The sequence below is a fragment of the Nicotiana sylvestris genome, chromosome 9 (assembly GCF_000393655.2).
Source record: "Nicotiana sylvestris chromosome 9, ASM39365v2, whole genome shotgun sequence".
NCBI lineage: Eukaryota > Viridiplantae > Streptophyta > Magnoliopsida > Solanales > Solanaceae > Nicotiana > Nicotiana sylvestris.
Window position 1 is genome coordinate 100,863,306 of NC_091065.1, and position 7,543 is coordinate 100,870,848.

Sequence of the window (7,543 nt, forward strand, 5' to 3'; positions counted from 1 at the left end):
AAAAATAAACCAAGAGTGAGGTGTGTATTTTAAAATCCTGAAACTCTGCCGAAATTTTGAAAAAAAAAAGAAAAGGAAAAGTCATTTCAAAATGAGCCAAAATTTTTAAGTGACATGCTTCCCTTGTTCTGTCAAAACTAGCAGAACCACGCGGGTCTAATTCTCACCGGATGTGAGATACGTAGGCAAACCTCATCAGTTCCGGCCCCCAATTTTCAAAAATCCAAAAATATTTTCCTTTAATAATAAGCATTTCCTTAGAAAATTAAAAAAAAGAGATTTTTAAACTCAAAAAATAGTTTCCTTCTTTCTGAAGTCATTCATACTGAAAAAAGAAATAAAAAGAAAAATCAAAATACAAACTACGGGTTTCCTTTATTTTGAAGTATTTTTCCCAAAAGTGAAAACAAAATAAAAAAAAATAGAATCCAAAAAAAATATATGTATTCTTTTCCTTCTTTAAAAGTCTTTCTTTCGTAAAAGTCATAAAAATTTGAAAAATTGAAGTCCAATATTTTCGTTTTTCTTTAGAAGTACTTTTGTAATTTTTTTTTAAAAAAACTCTGAAATCCCAAAGTATTTTCTTAAAAGTTACTCTTTCAAAAATTAAGAGGCAACATCCAAAATCTAAAAATATTTTCTTTATTCTTTAGAAAAAAGAAAACAAATAAAAATTCACAAAAAAATATTTTTTTATACCTTTAAATTCCCAAAGTTCAAATCAAAAGAAAAGGAAGTTTTAGAAGTCTTTCTTTCAAAAAGGAATATCAAAATCAAAAATCCAAAAAAAATATTTCCTTTCTTCTTTTAAAGCATTTCTTTTGGAAAAAAAAACAAAACAAAAAATTCAAAAAAAATCTTTTTCTTTTTCTTAAAGCTTTCATGGTTCGAGTTTTATAAAAGTAAAAAAAAAAAAAAAAAAGAAGAAGAGTTAGCTTATTTACTCCATTCTCGATTTTTCTGAACTACGCAAGATCTGATTCATGCGACGTCATGATACATAGGCAATCCTCATAGGATTCGATCATAGCCATAAAATTAATTGAGTGAAAAATAAACTGAAAAAAAAAAAGAAAGAAAAATTGAGTGAAAAAAAGTGACCAAAAAAAAAGAGTGACAAAAAAAAGAGTGCCAAAAAATAAAAAAGCGATAGAAACGAAATTAAAAAAATCAAGAGTGATTAAAGAGAGGCAGAAATGAAAGAAAAGAGGTACATACTGAAAAGGTTAGTTAAGGCCGGGATGAAACATGCAACCGTTCAAACACATGGTAGAAGCGTTTAACTGTTAGGTGCATTGCATCCCAACGTGCGATTTCTTATATGTTAAATGTCTCAAAACTAACAAGGTTGTGGTTTGAGCAAATTAGCCAGGTTCTGTTCAGGTGGTTGGTTTTGTTGGTTTGCGGTAATGAACGTGCAACCTTGGACGCGACCACAACATTATATACAAAATCGAGCTCTACCTCCCAGAAATGCACATCCTTATCAAGCTCCATATAATCCCCAGTCAAATGTTCTGGTACAATCCTCGCTCAAGAGAGCCTTTCAAAAGGAATAAGTTCACCCCTATTGGTGAATCATACCCGGGCTTGTTCCAAAAGCTAGTCAGGTGAGGTCTAGTGCAGCTAGTAGCCCAAAACCGGCCAAACCCCGAGTTTCCCTCGCACCGAGCTGATGCTAGATGTGAATACCACTCTGAAGCAGAGAGACACAGTATAGAGGACTGTTGGACCCTCAAAAGGGTAATTGAAGACTTGATCGAAGCTGAAAGAATCGTTCTTCGGGACGAAGAGGCTCCTGATGTGACGAACAATCCGTTGCCTGCTTACAATGAGGAATTCGATCCGGCACTGAAGGCCATTGCAGCCATTGCCGAGATAGAAGAAAAGCCAAAAACGGTCGCCAAGCCTGAAAGTTCCCTATCATACGGGAATCTCAGTAGCCAGTCTTGCTATCCTTTCTGCGTTCAGATTATCTCAAGGTCTGATCCGGATGTTTTACTTTATTGTCTTACTTTCCGATGTTAACCCTTCTATCTTTTAAAATTCAAAAAAAAATCATCAAAATCAAAAAAATATCCAGGAATGTCTCTTTTCTTAATCTTGTCACTTTATTATTCTCTTTTCAATTCTATTAAATGCAGATTTCAATAACATGACATGCTTGCACTTCATACCCAGATCCTGAAACGCTGTTAGACCTCGAAATAATGAATCAAGAATTAGATCGCAATGAAGATAAGTTTAAGGAAATAAAACAAAGAGTTGGAACAGCTGAAGGAAAATTGGTTCCAGATTGGAAAGGTCCATATATTGCAACAAGAGTACTGCCAAAAGAGTGCATTGTACTTGGGAAACATCGAAGGAAATGTCCCTGTAACAATTGTCAATACAAATGCAGCTAAAAGGTACTATGTTTGATCCTCCATATAGTATTACTATTCTCTGGTTGGGATGACGAAGACTTTCATTCTCGCTACCCAAACACCATTAACCCTTTTGTAAACCATTTAAGTCGTTACTCTTCTTTGATTACCCTCTTTGGAACCTGAAAGTGTTATTGAAAAAATGAAAAAAAATGATGAAAAAAGAGAAGAAAAAGAAAGATAAAAGGGGGGGGAAGACAAAGAAAATGAAATGGAAAAGGAAAGGAAAAAGAAAGAGAAAACAAAACAAAATAGAAAAATAAAAGAAAATAAAAAATAAAGCTTCTTGAACTACATTCGACTTGATTCGAAATGGATACGTAGGTAGCCTCTCTCTGGGGTTCAGTCACACCAAAATAAAAATTCAAATTCCCCCAAAAGTTGAAATTGGGACAGAAGTTATAATATTTCGGCAATGGTTTTGCCTAAAAGGTTCCAAAATTGTAATTTAGTCCAAATCATTTTTACCCAAATCCTTTCACGTCCTTCCATTCAATGGTAAGAATGTTCAAGGATCAGAGAATACAACTACTTGGATCCGATGCAATCAAAATGAGAGAAATAAAATGAGAGAGTCCTATTGGTGAAAACCCACACAGGCACCGTGAGGCGACAGTAAGCAGAGAAACTAAAAATGAGAGAGTCTTGTTAGTGAAAACTCGCAAAGAACACTATAAGGCGATGTTGAGAAGAGAAATGAGAGAGGTCAGCTAGTGAAAACCCGCAAAGGGCGCCGCTGATCGAAAAGAAGATCCTCAAAGCCATCGGCATCGACAGAGTCCTGGCAAGGTTTCTCGATTTTGAGGCAAAAGTTGTGATGAATTTTTGAGAGTTAGACGGTTTACACGGATCAGGCGTCCAGTCCAAAAGGCATGTCACTTTCATTGAAGTCCGCAAGTATCCAGATAAGTCCTTCTTTCCTTTTCCCGAAAGGGACACTTCTTGTATTAAACTCATTATCTATTCCATTGTTTGTTTTCTTTGAATCCCTTTTAGTCTAACTCTGTTCCGAAACTAAGACAAAGTAAGGATGGTAAGACTGATTTACAGGGTTCTCATTTGATACAAGCTAATATGCAAAAAGGCACCTAGCCTCGTCAGGGGTATCAAGTCGACCTCGACCGGCCATGGCAGCCGAGGCTTCGAAATCAAAACTCTTGGAAGGAGAAAATAAAATTGAAGTGCCTATAAAGGCAAATGAAGTTGAAAAGGTCAAGTCCCATGTGTCTAAACGTCTTGGCAAAGGTTTGAAAAGCCAATATACCCCAAATGCTCTGATATTGAAGTTGTTAGAAAGAAGCCAGAAATGAAAGTCCTGTGAAGGCAAAATAATGTTGGAAAAGGTTGAGTCTCACGCGACTAGCCGTTGCGACAAAGTTTGAGGAGTCAAAAGTTCCCCAATGCTCCAAAGTTTAAAAAAAAGAAAAAAAGAGAGAAAAAAACAACAAGTCAGAAGGGAAAGGCCTACGAAGGCAAAATAAAGTCGAAAAGGTTGAGTTCCACCGACCAACCGTCATGGCAAAGTCTGAAAAAACCAGAGGTTCTCCAGGGCCTGAAATGAAATCGGTCCTCAAGGAACAAACAGTTGCAGTTGAGATCTTCATCAAAGAAGTCGGGCCGAGATCAAGTGATTGAAACGCTCAAGGCCACAAAACCAACCACTGTTTCAAACTGACAAATTGTTCTTTTTTGAAAAAAAAAAGGAAACGGGTGCAATCCAAAAGCAACCTTGCAAGAAGCAGGTGCAACAAAAAGAAACCGCGCATAAACTAAAATGTCTCTACAGCAATAATCAATCCAAAAAGGAAGTCTTCTCTAAATTCTTTCCCGCATTTTACTCTCTTAAATAAATAAATAAAAATGAATGATGAAAAAAAAAATGAAATGAAAAGAAAGAAAAGAAGAAAATTTCAAAGTCATAGTAGTATAGGGTCTTCAATCCCTAGCTGCAATTTTTCCAACATAGGGTCTCCAATCCCTAGTTGATTTTATTCTAGACATAGGGTCTCCACTCCCTAGTCGCTTTTCCAATATAGGGTTTCCATTCCCTAGTTGATACCAGCATAACCTGATGCAATCATAGGGTCACCACTCCCTAGTTGATACCAACATAGGGTCTCCACTCCTTAGTTGATGCCAGTATAACCTAATGCCAGCACAACCTGATACAAACATAGGGTCACCACTCCCTAGTTGATGCCAACATAGGGTCTCCACTCCCTAGTTGATGCCAGCATAACCTGATAATTTTTCAACATATGGTCTCCACTCCCTAGTTGATGCCAGCATAACCTGATGTCAACATAGGGTCACCACTCCCTAGTTGATGCTAACATAGGGTCTCCACTCCCTAGTTGATGCCAACATAACTTGATGATTTTCCAACATGGGGTCACCACTCCCTAGTTGATGCCAACATAGGGTCTCCACTTCCTAGTTGATGCCAGCATAACCTGATGATTTTCCAACATAGGGTATCCACTCCCTAGTTGATGCTAGCATAACCTAATGATTTTCCAACATAGGGTCTTACTCCCTAGTTGATGTCAGCATAACCTGATGATTTTCCAACATAGGGTCCTACTTCCTAGTTGATGCCAGCATAACCAGACGACTTTCCAACATGGGTTCCCACTCCTTAGTTGATGCCAACATAACCTGATGACTTTCCACACTCCCTAGTTGATGCCAGCATAACCTGATAACTTTCCAACATAGGGTCCCACTCCCTAGTTGATGCCAGCATAACCTGATGCCAACATAGGGCCACCATTCCCTAGTTGATGCCACCATAGGGTCTCCACTTCCTAGTTGATGCCAGCATAACCTGATGCCATCACCACTCCCTAATTGATGACAACATAGGATCTCCACTCCCTAGTTGATGCCAACATAGGATCTCCACTCCCTAGTTGATGCCAGCATAACCTGATGCCAACATAACGTGATGCCAACATAGGGTCACCACTCCCTAGTTGAAGCCAACATAGGGTCTCCACTCCCTAGTTGATGCCAGCATAACCTGATGCCAACATAGGGTCACCACTCCTTAGTTGATGCCAACATATGGTCTCAACTCCCTAGTTGATGCCAGCATAACCTGATGCCAACATAGGGTCACCACTCCCTAGTTGATGATTTTCCAACAATAGGGTCTCTAATGCATAGTTGATTTCATTTTAGATATAGGGTCTCCCTAATCTCTTTTTCCTAAGGATACACAATCCTGATTTTTATTGCTTTCAATAATGAAGTAGTATAGAGTTTTGGTTACAAATAACTCACGAAATTTTCCTAGTAAAATCTGGGGCAGAAAAATTCCATTCGTTTGTTTGTTTTGGTGTCTGAGCAGGTTACACCTCGAGACACAGGGTTCGAGATGACCAAAAAAAGAAGTCTCAATCCAGAATAAAAGAAAAAGAAGAAAAAAGAAAAGAAGTGAACTCAAAGTGCAGAAGCGGAGAAAAGATATGGACCACTCAAGACATGACTAAAGTCAAAAGCTTTGTATGTCCAGCCTTGGTCCGAAAAGAATGAACCAACACCTGCAGCTAACAAGAATCAAGATTCAGATCAGAGTCTGCATGAAGAACCAGCCAAGACCCAAAATTAAGCTTCAGAAGACTCATAGATAGGAATCTTGTAACTCGTAGCTGATAGGCTTAGTTAGTCTTTTTCATTTTGATTTTGATATAATAACAGGACCACGGACTGGAGCCTCGATGGAACCTCACTCGACTCTCGAACTCATCATTCCATCATTCTCCTTGAACTACACGCGACCTGATTCCCTTATAGCCCGGGATATGTAGGCTGTCCAAAACCAAGACTCGGTTGCACCCTTTCCTTAGTTTATTTTCCCTTTTGAATAAAGATTTGGTCAAATATTAGTCACATAACTCACTTTGTCTTTGTTTGAAAATTCTTCATGTTTCCAAGCAAAGAGGGGCAGCTGTGAGCACCTAATTTTTTATCATTATTTGATTTTTTCGCTCACTTTTAGTATTTAAATCGATTTTAAGTTTAATTTTAATATTGTAGTTTATTTCACCTTTTTATAAGTTTATTTTAGATAATTTGAAAATTACAAAAAAAAAGAGTTACATATTTTTAAAGTATTAGTTTTATTTTTTTTTATTTTACAAAGAAAGAAAAGTTTCAACAAAAAAAAGGATATAATTTTATTTAGCTTAGTTTAATTTTAAGTGAAAGTTTTTTGAGAAATAAATATTGAGTGTAGTAATTTTAGCTTGCTTTTTATTTACTTATTTAGTAGGAGTAAATTTTTTTAGTAATTATCAAGAAAAAAAAGAGCCAATGGAAAATTGTCACATGGCAAAAGATTCTCTCTTATCATCTAATTCACATGCACTTTCCTAGCAATTTCCTACAAATAACACCTACCCTAGACAATCACTCCTAATCCTTATCTCTTCCATATATTAATATCCTAATACCTACAACCTAAGTTGGCTGCAAAAAACAAAAAAAGCAGAGAACGGAAGTCCAAAAGCTAAGAGCCTTACCCAATTTCTCATTTTCAGAAATCAGTCACAACTAGACTTTGAAGGATTTCAGTGAAGAAAGAGTACTGCAATCTTGGAAGGAGGCTCAGGTTATTGATTCCAATATTCAAAGAGATTTGAGACAATGACATGGTAGTTTCTTAAGATACAATGAAAGCACTTGTTTCCTTGAAGGAAGCTCTTGAATCAACCAAGGAATTGTTCAAATTCGACAGCGATGGAATCGTCCTGCAGTCCTAGCCATGTCTCTTTCTAACACTCGTCCAGAGTCGAGGTCTTGTTTGAGGTTCCAGTTCGCAATTTTGCCATTTTAGTCCAACGATTGTTGCTTTGTTATTCCGATTAAGTTGCAAATTTCCAGCTTTGTTCATCAATACAAAGGTCCATTTTCATGTTATTTCGGTATTTCCAGTTTGATTCCATGATTAAAAGCATGACTTGATTTGTTTAAGTATTTTTGAGTTCGTCATTTATGTTTGATATATGATTTTGGACTCGTTAATTAGTTCTTATGGTTTATAAATTCTTCTTTTGCCTTTTTGAGTGTTTTAAGCATTATGTCACTAGCAGATGGTTTATTCAGTTGCATTT